At 39.1% G+C, this 23,346-nt stretch overlaps 1 protein-coding gene across 6 annotated transcripts in view; it reads left to right on the plus strand.

Annotated features, from left to right (window-relative positions):
• Positions 1-23,346, plus strand: part of CRACD (capping protein inhibiting regulator of actin dynamics) — a 277,301-nt gene that overhangs the window by 122,934 nt on the left and 131,021 nt on the right. For all 6 annotated transcript variants that reach the window (XM_041724742.1, XM_041724747.1, XM_041724744.1 and 3 more), the window contains one exon: positions 17,717-17,858. The gene's annotated coding sequence lies outside the window, so the exon portion shown is untranslated. The remainder of the gene's footprint in view (positions 1-17,716; positions 17,859-23,346) is intronic.

Raw genomic sequence — 23,346 nt, forward strand, 5'->3', positions numbered from 1 at the left:
GCCGTACTAGAGAACTCACATAGCTAAGTCACTCTCATTCTTTGATATTTCAACCATCCCATATTTTGAATAGTGAAAGATTTCATACTGTTTTTCTAGCTGCTTTTTAAAGCAAGCTGCTTACAAAGTTCATGTTAACATGAACAGATTCTAGAGAAGACAGGTGCTGCATGGCAGATAATTAGTACATCAGGTAAAAGTGACTGCACTGAATCCAAGTTTGAATTCTGCTTTTGTCCATTGTCAGCTATGTGACTTTGGGCAAGCTGCTTAAACCTTGGAGACCTCAGTTTCTTCATCAGTAAAATGAGGACAGTTATACCTGCCTTTCCCAAGCATCATAAAAATAAAATGATTTGATATGCATACGTGTACCTGTTACACACCATGGGTTTTAGTGTGTTCACCTCTGCTTACCCATCTTGCTTCACGCTCAGTACTTTCTGCCCCATGTGCTCCTGCCCTTAGAACCTCCTGCACTTTGTAAAATAGACCAGGATACATGTGAATATTTCTTTAGCCTTTATCCTGAAGATGTGCACTAGAGCAGAAGGAAGACATAGAGGGCTCCAGACGAAGGCTCTGTCTGGGGGGTCTGGATAGGGTTAAGAAAACCACAGAGATATTCCTCGTCCTAAATAAGATTTGTAGTTTAAAAAAAAATCCATTAATGTCTGTAAGGAAAATAATTAGCTGAAAAATCTTCATTATCCCTGGTAATTGTAATAATTAGTTCTCAGTCTTTGGATTTGTAGGGGTAACTCAGCGGGAGATGTTTGTTTTTATAGGAAGATAACAATAAAGTGATTCTGTCAGGAACGACTAAAATAACATTTTGTTTGTGCATAAATTTACATGTTTTGGCAATGTGTAAAATTAGGAGGGACTGTGGAAAGAAAAAAAAAGTATCTTCTGGCATTTGGAGATTAGAAAAAAGAGTCACACAGATTGATATAGTTTGGGGCCTGATATTGTTACATATGCCCACCAGACTCTTCATACTTCTGGCAAATGAAATTTCTTCCTTTTTAAGATCTTAACACCTGTTTTGTGTTTTGGCACATCTCTACTTATGCATTCTTTTAGCTGCTGTTAACCACAGCCTAACCAGAATAGGTGAGGCTACAAATAACTTACTTTATTGAAAAGCACAAATTTGGGTCAGAAGTGTGTAGGTTTAATTTTAATTTTTAAGCTTGGATTTTTAAATTGTATATATTCTGAATTGTATGAATAATAAATATTGTAAATCTGTAAGTATTGCTCGCTGCAACAAAGATCATTGCTGCATGTAACTTTTTCCCATATGTTAAGATTACTTCCTAAAGATAAAATCATATATTTTTTTAAATTTATATTTGAGAGAGAGAGTGCACACATGTGTGTGCACACCAGCAGGGGGCAGGGAGGGGCAGAAAGAGAAGGAGAAGCAGACTCCTCACTGAGCAGGGAGCCCAATGTGGGGCTCGATCCCAGGACCCTGAGGTCATGACCTGAGCTGAAGGCAGATGCTTAACCTACCGAGCCACCCAAGCACCCCAAGATAAAGTCATATGGAAACCGCCTTTCAATCTGTATTAATTTACATTTCCATTAGCAGTACATCAGTCTTTTCAGTCTCCATTTGAATTCTTTGCTTGCTAATTTAATAAGCAAAACATTAAGTCTCACTTTGTTTTATTTCTGTGATTATAAGGTAAGCATTTTTCTGTGTATGTTAATTCATATTTCCTTTTGAAAAAAATTATTAATGTTGTTTAATCTTACATCATGAGGTAACACTGTTTCTATATAGATGGGATAGCATTCTTTAATGTTAAAGTCATTCCCTAGGCATCTAGTCCTGACATCCTGGGATTATGTTAGTACAACCTTTGTGCTGATTGTATCCTACTCAGACAGAGTGTAGCTAGGAGCATGGGCTGAGGGAGCAGGTTGGCCTGGGCTTAAACTCAGGTTCTGCTGCTTACTAGCCATGTGTCCTTGGATTTGTGTGTGCTTACTTAACTCTCAGGGCTTTAGTTTCCTCACCTTTAAATGGGGATGATAATAAGAGCATTTGCCCATGGTAGTTGCATGAATTAAATGAGTCTGTCCACATAGCACCTGGCATATTGTGAGCACTCGATAAGTGTGAGCTGTTAGCTGTCCTTTGGAATATAAGCTCCAGGACAGCAGGGATTTGGGTCATGTTTGCTGCTCTGTCGCTGCTCGGCAAATGGTAGCCTCTCAGTGGATATTCTTGAAATGACTGGCCTCGGAAACATTTCTGAATGCAGTAATACATAACGTAAGTTGAAGTGGTGGCAGTTGGTGATTTCCATTTTCCCAGGCGGTTTGAGGCAAAGATATGGGTCAGACCAAATGTAGCAGAATGTGATATAATTTTAACTAAATTTCCTTCACACCGTGAAACAACAGCTTCTCAGGCATCTGAAGAATGGCCAGAAACTGCCATTTGGGTCAAGGCATTCCAACTGCCTAACTTGTGTTCTCTTTCCTCCCACTTTGAGAGACCAGCCCTGCCCCAGGGTTCTCACGGGGTCTGTCTTTGAGAGTAAACAAATGGAGTGCATCTGACCCAAATCACAATATTAGCTCCTGTTCAGAACTTAACCTGACCAGTAATTTATGGGAACCTCTTAGGCTGATTTATCTTTGTCTGAGGAATTCTCTATAACAGTTTTGGACAGACTTTTTTTTTTTTTAAGACTTTATTCACTTATTCATGAAAGCCACAGAGAGAGAGAGAGAGAGAGAGAGAGAGAGAGGCAAAGACACAGGCAGAGGGAGAAGCAGGCTCCATGCAGGGAGCCTGATGTGGGACTCGATCCCAGGATTCTGGGATCACACTCCAAGCCAAAGGCAGACGCTTAACTGCTGAACCACCTGGGCATCCCTGGATAGACTTATTGAGGTCTAATTTACATGCAGTAAACATCACCCTTTGTGAGGTGCAGTTTGGGCCCATGTATCGCCACGTTGACCATACCACAGAGTATTAAGACATTTGCATCACTCTGAAGAATTCCCTCACATCCCTTCCTCCTGTTCCGAGCCCCTGGCAACCACCCATCTGAGATACGTCCCAATAGTTCTGCCTTCTCCCAAGTGTCATGTGAATGGGATCATATAGGATTTAGCCTTTGTACTTCTTTTACTCAGCATAAAGCTTTTGAGATTCATCCTTGTTGTTGCGCATAGCAGGAGTTCGTTCCTTTTTATTTTTGAGTGTATAATTGTTCAAACAATTTAAAAATTATCTTCTTTACACCCTAAAAGTAATGTCTGGCTCTTCCTGCCTGTTTTTTTTTATGGAAGCTTCATGAGGGTCAAAATGCCCATGAGATGATACCCTCAAAGAACTTCTATAACTCAGAAAATCTAACAGGAAGATACTGTGGATGTGTAACTTGAGGAGGACACAGTGCAGTGTTTCTGGATTATACAGATTTTTTTCTTTCCCATCATGTTAAAAAAATAAAAGTTCAAAAGTTCTTTGGTCCCAAGAGAAAATATCATGCAACATAAATTTTAAAAGTGCATCATAAAAATAAAGTGTGTGGCAATCAAATCAGATAAAAATTTCTAGTAATTAACATAAACGGATTTCTGTGTGTTCAAAGAAAAGATTGATTTATTTACTCCTCTCCTTTGGAACCAATAAAGACCAAGCATCAATTTAACATTAAAAAAATGACATTTGGGCAGCCCCGGTGGCCCAGCGGTTTAGCGCCACCTTTGGCCTGGGGTTTGATCCTGGAGTCCCCGGGGGCGAGTCCCACATCGGGCTCCCTGCATAGAACCTGCTCCTCCCTCTGCCTGTGTCTCTGCCCCTCTCTCTCTCTCTCTCTCTCTCTCTCTGTCTCTCTCTGTCTCTCATGAATAAGTAAATAAAATCTTAAAAAAAATTTTTTTTAAAAAACAGTAAACCGTGTTGTAAACAGATGTGCTGTTATCTAGGCTTTGTTGTAGTATTTCTAGAGCATAGAGTAGATAGATTTAGCATAATTCCTAGGGACTTTAGGATTTTCAGAATTGTAAATGAGCATTGGCTTCAGCTTAAAGTCACCAGCTACATTAGCCTCTGACAAGAGAGTCAGTCTCTCCTTTGAAGCTTTGAAGCCAGACATTGACTTCTCTCCAGCTAGGAGGGTCCTAATTGGCATCTTCTTCCAATAGGAGGCTGTTTTGTCTACACTGAAAACCTGTCGTTTAGTGTAGCCACCTTGATTAATTATCTCAGCTAAATCTTCTGAGTAACTTGCTGCAGCTTCTTTGTCAGCACTTGGCTGCTTCACCTTGTACTTTCATTTTTTTAGTTTAAATTCAATCTGTCAACACATAGTATATCATTAGTTTCAGATATAGTTTTCAATAATTCATCAGTTGTGTATAACACCCCAACGCTCATCACATCATATGCTTTACTTAATGCCCCTCACCCTCCCCTTCAGCAACCCTCAGTTTGTTTCCCAGAGTTAAGAGTCTCTCATTATTTATTTTCCTCTCTGATTTTTCCCCATTCAGTTTCCCCTCTTCCCTTATGGTCCCTTGTTCTATTTATTTTTTTATATAATATTTATTCATGATAAACACAGAGAGAGAGACAGAGAGAGAGAGAGAGAGGCAGAGGGAGAAGCAGGCTCCATGCAGGGAGCCCAATGTGGGACTCCATCCCAGGACCCGATCCTGGGACTCCAGGATCATGCCCTGGGCTGAAGGCAGGTGCTGAACTGCTGAGCCACCCAGGGATCCCCCCTTGTTCTATTTTTTGTAGTGTTTTTTATGTTACAGAGATGGATTCTTTCCTTAAACCTTATGAATCAACCTCTGCTAACTTCAAACTTTCTTCTATGTGTTCCTCACCTCTATCAGCCTTAATAAAACACAAGAGTCAGGACCCTTGCTCTGGATTAGACTTTGGTTTAAGGGAATGTTGTGACTGGCTTGATCTATCCACACCACTCAGGACTTTCTCCATGTTCTGCTGTTTTGCTTCCTTACCATTTGTGTGTGTTCACTGGGGTAGCACTTTTAATTTCCTTCAAGAACGTTTCCTTTACATTCATATCTTGGCCAGCTGGTCCAAGAGGCCTTATGTTTCAGCCTGTTGGTATTTGGCATGCCTTCCTTAATCATTTGTAGCTTTTGATTTAAAGTGAGAGACATGTGACTCTTCCTTTCTCTTGAACACTTACAGGCCATTGTAGGCTTATTAATTGGCCTCACTTCAATATTGTGTCTCAGGGAATAGGGAGGCTGCAGGAGAGGGAGAGAGTTGGAGGAACAACTGGTTGGTGGAGCAATCAGAACACACACAACATTTATCTATTAAGTTCGCCATCTTTATGGACACAGTTCATGGCTCCCTGAAGCAATTACAATAGTAAGATCAAAGATCACTGATCCCAGGTCACCATAACTAATATAATAACAATGAAAAAGTTTGAATTACCAAAATGTGACAGACATGAAGTGTTGGGTAACTGGCACTGATAGTCTTGCTCGACCCAGGGTTGCCACAAACTGTCTATTTGTAAAAAAATACAGTATCTGTGAAGCATAGTAAAGCAAAGTGCAATGAAACAAGATATGCCTGTACTCTCAAAATTAAATGATCATTGGGTATCTGTCTCAAAGCTTTAATTTCCATAGTTGGTGAACAGGTGTATAGGTTCATGACCCCTTTCTAGGCTTATCTTTTCATCCATGAACCCTAGATTTTTCTCGAAAAATATAGGAAATTAATAGCCATTTATTCACCAGCTATCGAGGTACAGTTTATTTCCTAAGATGTGCTTATAAACAGTTACCTTTGAGAAGCTGAAATAAAGCAATAGATGAGTTTACTCATCTGTAATTCAGACAACCAGTAGAAGTATGTATCTGGTGAGCTGCCATACTGCCAAGAATTGAATGAGTTCAGTCTATAATACTCAGGTTCTGTTTGTACTTTCACTGAGCAGCAGAGCAATAACCCCTCCCTTTCCCCTATTCTCCTTCCTCTGTCCTCCATAATGGAATAATCTCCTGAGGCCAACCTCACAAACATAGAGGACCCTTCACTTCTTGGCTTGTCACTCCTATCTATCACATGGTTTCTGATTTGAGTGAAATAATAGTTCCTGGTGGAATCCAATTAGCCATGAAGAGTGAGGCTCTTTGTAGCACTATGCATGTGCTGTTGCTCTGTTGGGAGTGGTGATCATGAATCACTGGTAGTGGGAATGCTAATTGGAAGGTCCAGGAAACATCACATTCTTTTTTTTTTTTTTTTTTTCCTGTGCTTGCTATTGAAAATAAGGAAGGCTTAGATTGAGACTCATCCTGGATACTTGTGGGATACAAGGACACTGATTTTCTCAGATGAGGCAATTTGTGAGAGGGGGTGGTAGGTGTAGGTAATAGGAAGGGGTTAGATGGATTAAGTGGGGCCAGGTTTAGTGGGGAGATCTTGAATGACAGGGAATCATTGAATGTTTTGTAGGAAGGAAGTAACTTAATGCAAGTAGAATTTCCTGAACTAAGCAGGTAATAATGTTTAGTACATAGCAGAGGCTAACTCGATAGTAGGATATTGCAGCAAGTCAGGCATGAATAGATGAAAGCCTGGATTAGGATGGGGACAGAGAGAACAGATTAAAGAGACATTTAAGGAAAGAAAAAAAAAGATTTTTAAAAAACCAACTAGGCATGGAAAATAATGGAGAATGACTAAGTGAAATGACCGGTGTTAGTCTTAGTAGAACTGTGTTATCATTGCAGCAGGTGAGAAATAGATATTTGATTTGCTTTGAAGATTTATTAAAGAGAGGGAAAAAATTACATGGAGAGTTAGAAGCAACAAGGAAGATACAGTCACTGAAGATACTAAAGAAACAGAAAATTTTAAATTGTGTCTACATAGCATTGTATATTAGGGGGCTGCAGATGGGACAGGGTTGAGTGTCAAGAAATATAGGTATTGAGCAAAGGCTTTTATTTGGGAGTCAGAGGTCATTGTTGAATTTCAGGAATTCAATTTGAGTAGATTGACAACATCAGGAATTATTTGGGGGAGGTTAAGGAGAGAACAGTGCTGAGATGATGGAAAATAAAAGGTATAGACCACTTGCCTCTGAAATTTAACAGTGAAAGGAAGATGAGAAATGAAAAGTAATACTAGCAGCAACCTTTCAGATTACCAAAACTTGTCGTTTGGCTAAGAAGTATTTCCTGTACAGAGGAATAGTAGAAAATTATAAGATCCAGGAGGGAGTTAGGGGAAGATTTCAACCCTTCAGCCCGACTCTGTGGATAAAGCATCTGTGGAGATGTTCCCGGTGAGCTCATGGCTTTAAATTTCCTTCTTTAATAGCTCCGACCACATAGTGTTGGGCAGGTATTTTGCACCTGTGTGTTCCCTGAAGTTCTGTTGGAACTTAGAAGGCAGAGGAAGTCAGGAGGTGAAGAAGCAAAGTTTCTGTTCTCCTCTTACTAGTGCATGAATGTAAAGAAGAAAGGGAAGGGGGTAATTTATATCCTTTTTTTCCCACCAACCTGCCCAATAATTTCATATATATATAATATATATGAATTCATATATGTATATGATATATATATAATTTCATATCCTGCCCAAACTGGAATTTGGGTTTCTTGGCCCAGAGTTCAGATATTCCTAATACTCTGTGCTGTCAGATTGGAGGCCTTGGAGAAGGAAAAGAAGAAGAGTATCACAGTGTGGGTCCTGCTGTCTGCTCTGAGCTGCCCAAAGTGGAGTCACAGCTGCTCTTGCCAACTGCTGTTGAGAATGGGCTGAGAATATGCTGCGCAGAGTGACTGGGTTGTGTCTGCATGCAGAATGGAAGCTGCCCAGGTAGAAACCTAATTCTGCCTGGCCCAAACCAGCAGCATAGTTACTACTCCCAGGCAGAAACTTTCTTAGTAATTCAGCTGTAGTTTCTCTGTTACAGTCTGTTCTCAAGTGGCAGGTCATAGGCATTATGACTTGCAGAAGTAAGTGAATCCTGGAGATGTGGTCCTGACACCTGGACTGAGAGCTTGAACTACAAGCAACTGACTCTTAGAACTTGCTTATCAGGGTGGACTCCCACAGACGGCAGGTGCTGTGCAACATCCTACTTGTGGCCATGGCAAATGGAAAAAGTCTATTTGTCAACTTGTTCAGAGTAATTTACCTGGACATACCTATTCGGGGCCCACTGAAGAATCCCATTGTTCTTCCCTCTTCCTCTTCTTCATCAGTCCCCAGGGTGTCATACCAAACATATATTGCTTCATTATTGCTCATTTTGTTGTTGTATCTGAAAAAAGAGACCCAGATATAGTTACTCTTGATTCACAAACAAATTGTTAACATTTCAAGTGTTCTGCAGAGTTCCCCCTGAGGATACAAGAAAGGAAATGAGTAGACATGGGACTAAGTTTCCAAGCCTGAGTGTTCATAGGACAAGTTGTAGATTGCTACCTCAACAGTAAATGGGCTTTCATAGAGCTAGTTTAGTTGAACTGGGAATCATAAAATTTATTGGAGTTTCACTGGGCTTCTTTTATCTAAATGGGAAGGAATTTAAGAGAGGAAAACCAGATTTTGGACCCGGAACCATGCATACAATACAGTCAATAGGCATTATTCATGGATTCTATATGTATCAGTTTGCCTACTAGCTAAAATTTATTTGTAAGCCTAAAATCAATAGTTGGAGCATGTTAGTGGCCATTTGCTGACATGCACAGATCAGTGAAAAATTTTAGTTGCCCAGGATGCATGTTCCCAGCTGAGGTCAGACAAGGCTATATGCTGCCTTCTTTTTTCAGCTCTTATACTGTTAACAAATATCCTTGTCATGGTCAATTCAATACCATGGTTTGTTTTTGTATTTTTGTGGTCCTTTGTTGTTGTTGGTGGTGGTGGTTGTGCTGTTAAAGATGGCCCCCACACATAGTGTCAACGTGCTGTTGAGTGTTCCCTGAGCGCAAGAAGGCTGTGAAGTCCTTTACAGAGAAAAATGTGTGTTAGGTAAGCTTCAGTCACAAGTTATAGTGCTGTTGACCATGAGTTCAATCTTTTTTTTTTCTTTTTTTAAATTTATGATAGTCACACAGAGAGAGAGAGAGAGAGGGAGAGAGAGAGAGAGACAGAGAGAGAGAGAGAGAGACAGAGAGAGAGAGAGACAGAGAGACAGAGAGAGAGAGAGAGAGAGAGACAGAGAGACAGAGAGAGAGAGAGAGAGAGGAGAGAGGCAGAGACATAGGCAGAGGGAGAAGCAGGCTCCATGCACCGGGAGCCCGACGTGGGATTTGACCCCGGGTCTCCAGGATCGCGCCCTGGGCCAAAGGCAGGCACTAAACCACTGCCCACCCAGGGATCCCGACCATGAGTTCAATCTTAACAGATCTATAATATATATATTAAATAAGATGTCTTTAAGTAGGAGCCCACATGAAATAAGATTATGTGCATATATTGATTGCTTGATCAAAATGTGACCAGAGGCTCTCAGGAACCTAACCCTGTATTTCTCCTAGGAGCAGTGGTTCCATGGTTGCTAATTCAGTATCCACGGCAACTTAGTAGAGCATACCTACATAAATAATGAGAATTGACTGTACACAAAGGGAGTGCTTCCTTTAGAGTAACATATATTTCGCTAATAATGTTGGGTTAATGGTGAATATGAAATGACATTCCAATTGACTAAAGAGAATTATAGCATCATGAGATTTGAGCTGAGCTCCCAAGGCCTACGCAGCACAGGTATTGGCGTCACTGGTTGCTGCCCAGGTCCTGGAGCCCTGTGATAGAAGGTGTCTTCTTTAAGAGAAAGGTTGAGCTCGTTTCAGCATTTGGTCAGTTGTGAGAGGCCCTTTAGAAAGTTTTCCTCAGTGATTTCATTTCAGTGTAGTTCTCACTTGCCACCTAAAGGAGGTAAGAGTTGAGAGAAAGAAACATTTCTTAAGGAGTGTCTTTTTTTTCCCTTTCTTGCTCTTTTGCTACTTTCTGCCTTTACTGCTTTCTTAGGGAAATCCATGTTGATAATTATTTTTGTTCCTAGCCACCCAGAAAATGACATTTTGTATTTCACCTGGCCACCCTAAATTGAAGTAAATAGGTCCAGAATCAAGAATTGTGCATGAGAAATTACTAGAAGTTAGCTCTCGGCTGGAGCATCAACTTTGTAAAGTTTGAGTCATTTAGGGAGTCATGAGGGACAAAGCTGCAGAGGAGGGCAGAGACCAAGTTATAAAGGACCTTTCATGGTAATACTTAACACACTGTGGTAATTATTTGGTGTTTTTTTATATTTCTATCAACTGGGGCAAGATGTGCCTTTTCTTTCCTTCCCAAGTCTTTAACACAGTGATTTACAAGCTGTAAATGAAGATTTTTTTCCCCAATGGTTGTTTGCTTATTTATAAATGTTGAATATATGAGTATTTTGAAGACCATAAAACATATAGAAAAGTGACATTTTTAAAGGATGAGACAAAGATAAAATATTAAAATTTTTATTTTTTTAATAGTACAAAAATTCCTTTTGCTCAATGAGAGCGCATTCATTGAATATATGTCATTACTTTTTGCCTTGTTTTGTCTTGATTTAACACTGTGATATAGACATTTGATAGTATGGTTATAAGTTCATTTATTTTCATAATATAAGTAGTTAAAAAAGATAATCCATAAAGAGATGTTTCTCCAAATAGAAGAATGACATTGCTAGTTCCACTTGGTAAATCATAATATATGTTTTTCAATTATATCCACCAGCTGTGCCAAAATTTTTGTTTTAATTCGGCTAATGTTTTATTTCCCAATGTTATTCAGTTATTTTTGTTAATTATTATTAAGGTATTACATTTTTATATTTCTAGCAAAGAGTTTAAGACTCATTAAAATTCATTTGGAAGATTTAGAAAAAATCTGTTTTCAAGCTTTTAAACTATGCAGTTAGGAAGGTTCTTACTGACTACTTGTTCTTTCAGCATTCACATATTCAAATACTAGTGCTAGTAATCATTGTACTAGACTAGAACAGTAAGTACACAACAGACAAAAAATTCCTGCCTTCATTCAGTGGAAAAAGGAGATCAGCAATAAATTGATAAACAAGTAGTTAAAATGTTAGATGGTGAGAAGCATTAAAGAGAAAAAATAAAGCAAGGAAGGGGAATAATGGGGGAGTGCTGGGAATAGTTGCTATTTTAGATAGGGAGGCCAGAGAAGGCCTTGTGGAAAAGTGATGGTTAAGTAAAAACTTGAAGGAAGCAAGGGAAGATATCTGGGGACATACTCCAGGCAAAGGGAGTAGCCAGTGGAAAGCCCTGAGACGAAGTGTCCCTGACCTCTGAGGCACAGCATCATAGGGGCTTGAGTAGATAGAGTAAGTAAACACAAGAGTAGTAGGAATGATGTCGGTAGGTAATGATAAAAATCATGTAATGACTTGTAGGCATTGTAGGGAATTTGGCTTTTATGCTGAGACATACAGGAAATCATTAGATGACTTTGGGTGAATGAGTGGTATGATTTGACTTTGGTGTTAATAAGGTGATTGGCTGCTGGGGGCGTAGTACTGGAGTTGGGCAAGGGAGGTCATCTGGGAAGCTGTAGCCCTGATTTGGGTTGAGAAGATTTTGGTTGAGACTAACATGGTAGTATAGACAGTACGAAGTGATTGTATTCTTGAGGTATTTGGAAGGTAGATCAAACAAAATTTGCTGACATTAATTGTGAGAAGTGTGAGAAAGAGAATTCAGGGATGACTTCTCTAGGTGATGCTTTCATCTTATTCAACAACAACAAAATCACCTCATAAAAACCTCTCCAAATACCCATTTTCAAAATATTATTTCAGAATGATTTCCTTGAAAAGTAATTATTACTTATTGTTAAAGCATCAACTTTATCAGAAAAATAAATAACAACTGGTTATGGGCAGAATTGCTATTTAGGAATTATTTTTGAAAAAATATTAGACCTGGGTTTTTTTACATCAAAAATATCTCTTCTGAAGTGGACAGCTGATAGCTGGCATCACTGAAGCAGTCATGATATTTTAGAACACTTGTCTATTTTATTAAAAAAAATTTTTTTTTAAATTTATTTATGATAGTCACACACACAGAGAGAGAGAAGCAGAGACACAGGCAGAGGGAGAAACAGGCTCCACGCACCGGGAGCCCGACGTGGGATTCGATCCTGGGTCTCTAGGATCGCGCCCTGGGCCAAAGGCAGGCGCCAAACCGCTGCGCCACCCAGGGATCCCCACTTGTCTATTTTAAAAGAAAAAATGTCAGGCAACTTAAAATTTGGTGCAGTGGTAAGAAAATAACCACTGTGCCTCTGTTATAAAAAATTTTCATGATCATTCCCCATGTTATTATAGCGTTTTTATAATGATTCTACTAAATTAACTATGCCACTGACATTCTCGGTGCTCTTTTAGATTCAACTTCTTTGCAGTAATGATTTGCCTATGAGTGAGGCAATGAGTGCATTTCTTTCATGTGTGGTATTAACTTTTCCAGGACTCCTGTCTTCATTCAATCAGTGCATATGTGCTCTATAAAACACTGTTTTTATTAAAGAAGTCATTTATTAGAATATGTATTTCTTCCACAGTACTCCTTTAGTGGTTCACTTAAAAAAATAGTTCTTTATGTATTTCATTATTGAGACAGAAACCTCTGTACTTTCATTGAATAGTATGGTAAATTTTGCATATTGAATAATTTTTGAATATTTACTTCCTCAAATATCCACCAACATTTTCTTCACCTGTTGACTAAGGAATGTATTTGTTTGCCACATTTTATCTGTGCACTACTTAATTATCAATAAATTACTAATGCAAGTGATTGATTTTGGTGTATTTAAGTCAGTTTTTACAGTGGCAGAACAGATATTTCACGGATGATGTGTGGCTTTTTATCTTTTGTATGAAAATACTTAATACTATGTATTGTATTGAGTATCCCAGTGACAACATCAGTGAAAAATATATATTTATGTTTACATTCTGGAGACTTAATGTAATTTTATTATTTTTTTATTTCAAGTTTTTATTTAAATTCTAGTTGGTTAACATATTGGTTTCAGGTGTAGAATTTAGTGATTCATCACTTACCTATAACACCCAGGGCTCATCACAAGTGCACCCTTTAATCTCCATCACCCATTTAGCCCATCGCCTGCCCACCTCCATCTAGCAACCCTCATTTTGTTGTCGATAGTTAAGAGTCTTATGGTTTGCTTCCCTCTCTTTTCCCCCTTCCCCTATGTTCATCTGTTTTGTTTCTTAAATTCCACATGAGTGAAATCATATGGTATTTGTCTTTCTCTTTGACTTATTTCACTTAGCTTAATATTTCTAATGCCATCCATGTTGTTGCAAATGGCAAGATTTCATTCTTTTTGATGGCTGAGTCATATTTATGTGTGTTTATGTCTGTACATGTGTGCACATGTACACACCACCTCATGCATTCATCAGTAAATGGGACATTTGGGGTTTTTCCCTTAATTTAGCTATTGTTGGTAATGCTGCTATAAACATTGGGATACACGTGCCCCTTCAAATCAGTATTTTTGTATCCTTTGGGAATACCTAGTAGTGCAATAGCTGGGTCATAGGGCTGGAGACTTAATTTTAAGATGTCTTTCTAATCACACTGGCTTATCATGTTGTTAATTGACCTTTTAAGGCAGAGTATGCACTAAGAATATAGTTCACTGCTAATAATAGTGGATGTAAATCAGTATTTTAGAAATCATTTCTATTGATTCACATCTTGGGGACTGATGATGTCTTGTCAGATATTTAGGTCAACATTGTTTTGACCTCATAATGGTGCTGATAAAGAGCTCATGTTTGAGATTCCTGGAACTTTGCAATGTCCCCCTCTTTATTTCTGTTATTCTGAGTTGTCTCTGTAAAAAAATAAAAGCAAAACTCTCATGAACAAAATAGACCTGTGCTTGTCTTTAGGAACAACAATATAGTAATTAAGGAGACATATTAATCTGTCTGAAATCAACATTGTGGGAAGAAGACTCTTAGGTAATAGAGTTGAGAATGACCAGCTTTGGCTGTTGAGCCTACTGAAGGATTTATTAGTATTGCTTGTATTTTTCAAAGAATCAACTTTTTGCATTTGATGACTTTTTACTTTAAAGTTTGTTGATTTCTGCTCTTATTTACTTCCTCTTTCTTTGGATTTATCTGTTCTTTCTCTAATTCCTTGAGATAGACACATAAATGATTGCTTTCTAAACTTTTAAAATATAACTTTAGATGCATTTCACCGTTTTTTTTTTTTTTATCATTTCACTATTACGTTAAGTCAAAAATTTTTTCTAATTACCATTGTGATTTCTTCTTTGATCCATTGGTTATTTAGATGTGTACTGCTTAATTGTCAAATACTTAAGGACTCTAGTTATCACTTATATGTTGATTTCTAGCTTAATTGAAGACATACCATGCTGTCAGTTAATTGGTGAGAGTGCTATGACAATTCAGTTGGGGGTGATAGTCTTCTCAACAAATGTTACTGGAATGAGTGGGAGAAAAATTAACCTTCTTGCCTTTGGATTACACCACAAACAAAAGTTAATCTGAGATCATAAAGCTAAAGCTACAAAACTTCTGAAGAATATTTTTTAGGCTTTTAATAGACTTTAAGCAAAGATTGTTAAAGGACACTGAAAGCACTAAAGGTAAAGAAAAAGTGAGAAATCAGAATTCATCAACATTAAACTCTTCGGATTATCAAAAAGACAAATTGTAAAGGAAAACCACAGACTGGGAGAAAATATATGTAATACGTATATCTGACAAAGAACTGGTATCAGAATATAAAAAGAGCTGCTGGGATCCCTGGGTGGCACAGCGGTTTGGTGCCTGCCTTTGGCCGAGGGCGTGATCCTGGAGACCCTGGATCGAATCCCACATCGGGCTCCCGGTACATGGAGCCTGCTTCTCCCTCTGCCTGTGTCTCTGCCTCTCTCTCTCTCTCTCTGTGACTATCATAAGTAAATAAAAATTAAAAAAAAAATTAAAAAGAGCTGCTGTAAATCAGTAATTAAAAAACTATAATTTGGGCAGCCCGGGTGGCTCAGCAGTTTAGTGCCACCTTCAGCCTGGGGCGTGATCCTGGAGACCGGGATCGAGGCCTATCTCAGGTTCCCTGCGGGGAACCTGCTTCTCCCTCTGCCTGTGTCTCTACCTCTCTCTCTGTGTCTCTCATTAATAAATAAATAAAATCTTAAAAAAAACAACAACTACAATTTAAGAAATGGACAAAATACTTAGAACAGATGTTGCATAAAAGAAGATATTTAAAAAGCTACCATTATTAGTCACCAGGGAGTTGCAAATCAAAACTTCACACTAGAATGGCTCAAATTGAAAGTCTGCCAACATCGAAGGTTGATGAGGCTGTGTAAACTGGAACTCCTATGTATTACTGATAGGAGTATAAAATGATACGGCCATTTTGGAAAAATATTTGCTATTTTCTTATAAAGTTAAACATTCGTCAATTCTGTAACCTAGCAGTTCCACTCCTAAGTGTTTATCCAAGAAAAATGGAAATACATGTTTATAAAAAGGTTTGTACAAGAATATTTATAGCAGTGTTATTTATAATGGCCCTAAAATGGAAACTACCAAAGGTCCACTCATAGGGGAATATATTATAAGTTGTAGTATTTTCATATAAAAGAGTACATTTTGTATGAGCCCATTTGTATGAAGTTTAGAACTAATCAATGGTAAAGAAATGAGAACAGTGTTTGTCTTGGGGTTGTGGCAGCTGACAAAAAGGGGCATGAAGGAACTTCCTGGAGTGATAGTATGGCTCTATAGGAGCATTTTGCTTTAAAAAAGTTATTATTTTTGCGATTTCCTTTGAATCTATATCATGTCAGAATAGTAAGTTCAAAAAAGTACTCTATGGTTTCTATTTGTTGAAATTTCTTGAAACTTACTTTATGACCCACTTTTGGTTAATTTCTATAAATGTTTCATGTGTACCTTAAAAGAATATGTAGTCACAGTTGTTAGGTGCAGTCTTCTACATAGGTTATGAAGGCTGAGTTTAATTGTGTTACTCAAATCTTTTGTCTCCTTGTTCTTTTTTTTTTTTTCTCTTCTGTGACTTACTGAGAACTATATGTTAAAATATTTTATAGTCTTTATAATTTCAAACACACACATCACAGTTATTTTAAAGACCATATCCTATGACTCCTCACCTCTGGGTCCTGTTTTCATTGTCCATTTCTTTCTTGAACCTATGCCCTGGTGTGCCTGGTTATTGTTGATTGAATGTGGGACATTTTGTATAAAGAATCAGATACTGTAGATGGTGGTATCTTTCTCTGTGGGGTTTACTTTTGCTTCTGTTAGGCAGTTAGAGCAGGGCAAACGTCCTTCATCCAATGGAGGACCGAACAGATTTGATACTCAGCTCTGGTACTTTTTTGGTTTGCTCACTTTATGTGCCTCTAAGCAGCTGCTTTCTGCTTGGCTTCTCTGCAGTTTTGCCCTGTGCCTCTTACAGAGAAGTAGATGTCTTTTTTCTTCTTCATTTTTTTCTCTTTTTTTAAAGAGAGAGAGGAAGAGGAGGGGAGGGGCCAAGGGAGAAAGAGAATCTTAAGCAGGCTCCACCCCCCAGCATGGAGCCCAACACGGAGCTGATCTCACAACTCTGAGACCATGACCTGAGCCAAAATCAAGAGTTGAATGCCTGACCAACCAACTGACTGAAACACTCAGGTGCCCCAAGATCAGTAGATGTCTTGAAAGGAAAAGCAGCATAGTGATTTGCCTCAGTTTTGTTTCTCTTTTCCTCAAGATATTGGCCTTTCATGTCCTGGCTACCTTGGTAGTACTCCAGTGCCTTCAGACAGGTTTTTAAATACCCAGCTTTCCTAGTTCAGTGGAAAGTTGGTCTGATACAAACCAGCCCCTTGTAGCCAGAGCTGGGAATCCTTCTCTAAGCCCATACAGTCAACTCCTTGTCAGGGCCAGATACCCATTGTCACCCTGAAATTTGAAGATTTCTGTATCATTGCCCCAGAACATTGTCTTCTTGAGCTGTGCAAAAGGCATATTTGAATCTGGGGCTGTCTCCTGGACATATACACATCCATTCTATTTAAAATCTGCAGTCGCCGTGTGATGGTTTTCACTGTGGCATGTTTGTAAGAGATCATGCATGCCCAACCCACAGGGAGCCCATTAACCTAATTAACTCTGTGATTGGTATTTGAATAAAAAGGTTCCTTTGCTACCTCTGGGAGAGGAAACATTCTAATGATTACTGCCTTCAATTCTCTGCTAGGTTGAATTTGTCTTCTAGCTCCTTGAATTTTAGCCAAACTACCATGAAAAATAAATCTGAAAATTCTGTATATAAGAAGGATTGGGAGTCTCAGTATTCATGGATATGATTCTTCCAGTCCCTTCAAAAGTAGAAACAATTTATAAGAAATGCTTTTAAGGCCATAGAATAAATTTAGGCTAAGGAATGCAAGTTTAATATTATTAAACCTAATTTAAAATCTCAGCAACCCCCCCCCCCCAAAAAAAAAAACAGCTCCTGTTGTACTTCTGCCAGAATGGAAAAGAGATTCATTCTGAAGGCTTCCCAAGAGGACTGAAGTTATAAAGCTCTTGATGTTTTGTTTTTTTCTCAACAGTTTGCAAGAGCAGTGATGCCCAGGTTTTCTCAACAATGTACCCCATTTCCTGGCATGCTTAACCACTGATCTCCTTTTTATAAGAAGAAAATTTTGGTGGAGAGTTACCCAGCAAGGAAAGGACGTGTGGCTATTAAGTTAGGTAAGTCGTTTGTTTAGAGGATGAGGAGGAAAGTAGCTTATTGGGTAAGTACTAAATAACATTTTTATTTATTGTGAGTGGGATTCTAGAAATGGATAGTATGCATTTCACTGTGAAGTTAAAAGATCCTTGTTACTGATGACCTTCTAATTCTAGATTTAATTCTTAGCTCTTCTTTTAGCAGCTGTATAAACTTGGACATGTCACTTAAATTCTCTGATCCCCTTGCCTTTCATCTATAAGAAAAAATTAATATAAAAAGCTTTTGCAAATGGGAGGATGTAATATTAAAATGTAATTATCACTGTCTGTTGTTTTGTAACTATTATAAAATTCTATGAAATAATTAGTGGTCTTGTATCTCATGGTGCTTTTGGACCTTGGAGCTTTGTACTGTGAATTTGGGGGCTTCATCTTGAGTGCCAGTTGTGGGAGACCTTCCCCACCTGCCTCCCCTGTAAGAATACATTATACAATTCTCTTGTGTACAGGTATATGCTACTTTTTAGAAGGTAGCAAGGGATGAAAGTTAAAGTCAAGATCAAAGGAAAGAAAATAACTACCTATATAAGTTGTTATGGCAAGCATTTATATTAAGTGTTTGGATACATTATTTCATTAAATCTGCTACCAAATCTTGTAAGATATGTTACCATACCTTCAAGGACCAAACATCAAGGATGTTATCCATACCATGACATTTTTCCTTAAGAGACAGAATCCCTTAGGGAGTCACTTAGAAGAAGATAAAAACCATCCTAATTTATTAAAATTTGAAAGATATTATTGGATGGTAGGAATCTGAAGTTTTAAATTTTTTCTAATGTTTTACAGTACACATGTATGGCTTCTATAATTATAAAGTGGTTAATTAAAAATAAATAATGGATTTTAAGGAATCTTTGTCAAGCACCTATTATGAACTAGATACTGTTTTAGGTGCTTGTTCATATCAGTGAGCAAAACATGAAGATCCCTGCCCTCATGGCACTTATGTTCTAGCATAGAAAGAGACAGAGGATAAATAATGCATGTAATAGAGAAATAAATTACTAAGCTATTAGAAAACCAATAAGAATATGGAAAAGAGGAAAACAAGAGCTAAGGGGAATTGGGAGTGTTGGGTGGCACTTGGAATACAAATTGAAATGTTGAATGAAACTTCCAAGATCAGCTTCACTGAGAAAGACAGAAAATCGGGAGTTCACCCTGGGCAAGCTCCAGGCAGAGGAAGTAGCCGCTGCAAAGACCCTAAGGAGTGAACATGGTGGGATATTTCAGGCATAGCCAGGAGGCCAGTGAGCTGGAGCAGAGTGAACAGGACAATAGTGGGAGGTGGGTTTAGAGAGGCAGTGTCAGCTTTGGAGAAAATAATGTCATTTCCTTAGTTCAAATTCATAAGAAAAGTTACCTGTTTTCTTCCTGCCTACTTGGTTTATTCTATGTGTATTCTTCTTCATTTAAAACACACACACACACACACACACACACACACACACACACACACAATTATACCTCCACCACTGTATTAGTTTTTTAGGGCTACTCTAACAACCACAAACCTAGGTGGCTTGAAATCACAGAAATATATTGTCTCACAGTCCTGTAGGCTAGGAATCTAAAATCAAGAGAGGGCCATGCTCCCTCTGAGACATGAAGGGGGAATCCTTTCTTACCCCTTCATAGCTTCTGGTGGTGACCATCAATCCTTGTCTTTCCTAGGTTTGCTGCTGCATCATTTCAGTCTCTGTCCTCACATGTCATTCTCCGTGTGTGTGTGTGTGTGTTTGTGTGTGTGTCTGTGTGTCTTCGTCTTCACAGTGCTATCTTTCCTTTTCTTAGGATAGCAGGCATACTAGATTCAGGACTCTACTGCAGCATGATCTCACTTTAACTAATATACTTACAGTGATGCTCTTTCCAAATAAGGTCACATTCTGAGGTACTAATAGGGTAGGACTTCAGTATACCTTTTGGGGGCATAGTTTACCCATAACCATAATGAACAATAGTTGTTACTGTTCCCATCTTATTAGGGGTGAAGCAGGCTCAGAAAGCTTAAGTGATTTGCCCAAAGTTCAAGTCAGCAGAAGCACTAGGTTAGTGCACTGCTGTGGCAGGGATATGAGATGGAGGTGATAGGGAACTATTACGGCTGAGGACAGGAATTGTGCACACACAACACTGCAGTCCCCATTCAACTCCTGAACCCCAAGATAGCTCACAATTGATGCTCTATCTCAGCATTCCTGTCAAAGGGAAAATAAATGCCCCCTCCATGACCCAACTCCCCATTTTGTGTTTCATTCCATAGCATGACACACAGAGGAAACAGATGCTATTTCCCTATTTTCGGAATTTTTCCCAAAAAATAATACTGTAATTTCTTTGACGTGTAGAACATTTTGTGACGAGACCACATGGGTTTTTCTTACACAACATAGGAAAATATACTGCTGTCTGAGTCAGTTGGCATATTGCAGTCGAATTAGAGGATTCTGAAAGCATTTGATAGATTTTACTCTCATTATATTTAAAAATTCTTTCTTATTATGAAGCTTGTCTAGCCATTTGTGAGTCTGAAATCAGCATTAGAACTTTAGTCTTAGTCTTGAGAGATATACCTGAGAAAAGGAAGGGTACACCAAAACAGAACTGAACACTTTTCTGTGAGTCTTAGTAACATCCCTGGGTCAGGCTAAATGTGCATGAAGCCAACAAAGGCAATATTCCCAGAGGAATGTCTAGATCTTGGTCAAGGAAAAACAAATCTCAAAGCTAAGTATTAAGTCTAGGTGGTAAGACAAAGCATGGCTGGACAAAAGGTCATAAGGTCAAAATCAGAAAAATTAGAGGTATGTTAAGAAGTAGAATGTGAGACATATTGAATGGTTCAGGAAGTTGGTTGGGTGAGGGCTTAGGAGGCTTATTTGTCCATGGCCCTGACTGCATGGTGTGAAGTGAGAAGGAGGAGGTATCCTGTAGGACTGGGCAGTCCCCTACCTGCTTTTAAATAGAGTCATTAGGGGATCCCTGGGTGGCGCAGCGGTTTGGCGCCTGCCTTTGGCCCAGGGCGCGATCCTGGAGACCCGGGATCGAATCCCACGTCAGGCTCCCGGTGCATGGAGCCTGCTTCTCCCTCTGCCTGTGTCTCTGCCTCTCTCTCTCTCTCTCTGTGACTATCATAAATAAATAAATAAATAAATAAATTAAAAAAAAATAAATAGAGTCATTAGCCATTTCTTATTACATACCCTTGTAGTTTCTTTTCAGGGCCCCTTCTTTTTACCTCTGTTTTCAGTATGATTTTATTCCTCCTAAGTCTTGGACTTCTCATTTCACTTAACAGCTGACTGCTTTGGATCTGTGTGTTGAAGCATTCATTCTTCTTAGTATCAGAAAAGGGAAAAACTGCCTCTCTTCCAAAGATGCTTCTGCTGTTAAAATTGATTTTCTTTGATCCTGAAAGAGTGTGGCAAGAGTAAGTTCTTCATATTTTTCTGCTGAATTAAAAAGACCCATAGTCTTTGTTTGATGTCCCCACCACAGAAGGCCACTCGCCAGAATGCAGCAGTCACCTGGGTCTGGTGTGGGGGAGGAGTGCAGGGTTCATAAACACAGGTGCACCCCATTGACTGTTGATTATCTAGCCGGCCCTTTGTAACTACAGATAAGCAGTTGTTGCTCTTGTTACTGCTGCTGCTGCTGCTTGCTAATTGTCAAAGGCCAAGCAAGCCAGGGGTCACTGGTTTTAATTACTTCCCTATTATAGACATTTTGTGAAAATACTAGGCCTAAAGGTGACAAGTATTAGGACGTAGCGTCTGCTTAGTTCCTCTAAGCACTATGAGATGGGAATAAAATCCTCCTTATTTCCCAGTAGCAGTAGATTGTTGAGCAGTGAGAAATACAGAGGCCTTCAATTAGAAAACAATTATAAAACATGTATTTTTTTATTCAGGTGAAATTCACATAGCAAAAAATTAGCCATTGTAACAATTTATTTATTATTTGAGAGGGGGAAGAAAGCACACTCATGAGCGGGAGGGGCAGAGGGAGAAGGGGAGAGAATTTGAAGCAGACTCTGCACTGGATGCGAAGCCTGACATGGGGCTCTGTCTTACCATCCTGAGATCACCACTTGATCCGAAACTAAGAGTCGGACACTCAGACCAGCTGCACCACCCAGACACCCTAGAATTAGCCATTTAGAAGTGAACCATTTAGTGGCAGTTAGTACATTCACAATGTTGTGCGACAATCCCAGAACACTTCCATCACCCCCTGAATTAAAGCCCCGTACACATTAAGCAGTTATTTCCCATTTCTCCTTCCCCTCAGCTGCTGACAACCATCCATCATCTTTCTGTCTCTAGGGGTTTACCTATCCTAGGTTTTTAGTATAAATGGAATCATATAAAATGTGATTTTTTTTGTTTTTTGTGTGTGTCTGATAAAACACTTCTTTTTAAGTGCAACAAATGCAAATCATTTGTTTTTTTCAGTCTCCTCTTGTCATAACACTGGGATTGCTGGGGTGCTGCAGAAGTATTAACATCTCTCTAATTAGGCCCTCACAGAGAAAAACCTCTTCAGGAATACCTGCTTCACTTCCACTGTGGTGGGTTTCTCCATACGAGACAACTAGCAGTTTAGAATTAAGCCGCCTAATCTGCAGGGATATGAAGAATTTGATTTCGCTTTAGGAAAGAGATCAATTCCCTCTGGCATCCTTCCCCCCCACCTCCAGTTTAGGTCCTTGTCTAGTGGTCCGAACACCAATTTATCCCATCATCCAAATGAAGCTGTAATTGATACTTTGGCTTCAGGATAGCTGGAGATTATATTGCTAGCTAAGCAAGAAAGCAGAGTCTTTCCCGCAGGGAATTGAATGATACCAGCTGTGGAAGATGAAAATTTGAGAAATACTTTAGTCTCATCTTTTGAGGAGGCTGATCATCCTGCCACCTCCCTTCTCTTTCTGGTGAAATAGAGGCTGCTCAGGGAGGGCTGTGGGATGCAGACAGCAGAGGCCTGAAATGAGATTCCTCTCTCTGTCTGCCAGACGTAACCCAAGTCGGTTGCACAGATGAAGCCGGCAGAAAAAGGAGCTGGATGGCAAACAAGGTTCTGAGGGGACCAGGATTCCAGTTAAATCCTTTTGTGGAAGCAAAAGAACCTGCTAGTCTAGTGATGCAGAACTCAAGAATTAAATTGGCACAGAGCTAGTGCTTTCAGTAAATGTAACCTCTGTAAGTCTCTTTTCTGTAGATGCCTTGGGAGCGGGAGGACAGTTAAATGCAGGACAAATTATGGCTTGTTGCCCTCAGATGGTGATTATCATGTATGTATTAGCCAGGTGTGTTTGACACATTGACTGTCTGCTCCAAAATATCTCTTCCCGAGATCTGAGAATACCACCTGTAGAGTAACTGAGGGATGGGGTGGGGCACTCTTGTTGATTTCCCTCCCTTCTCTCCTTTCCTCC

Source organism: Vulpes lagopus, chromosome 12, assembly GCF_018345385.1.
Source record: "Vulpes lagopus strain Blue_001 chromosome 12, ASM1834538v1, whole genome shotgun sequence".
Classification (NCBI taxonomy): domain Eukaryota; kingdom Metazoa; phylum Chordata; class Mammalia; order Carnivora; family Canidae; genus Vulpes; species Vulpes lagopus.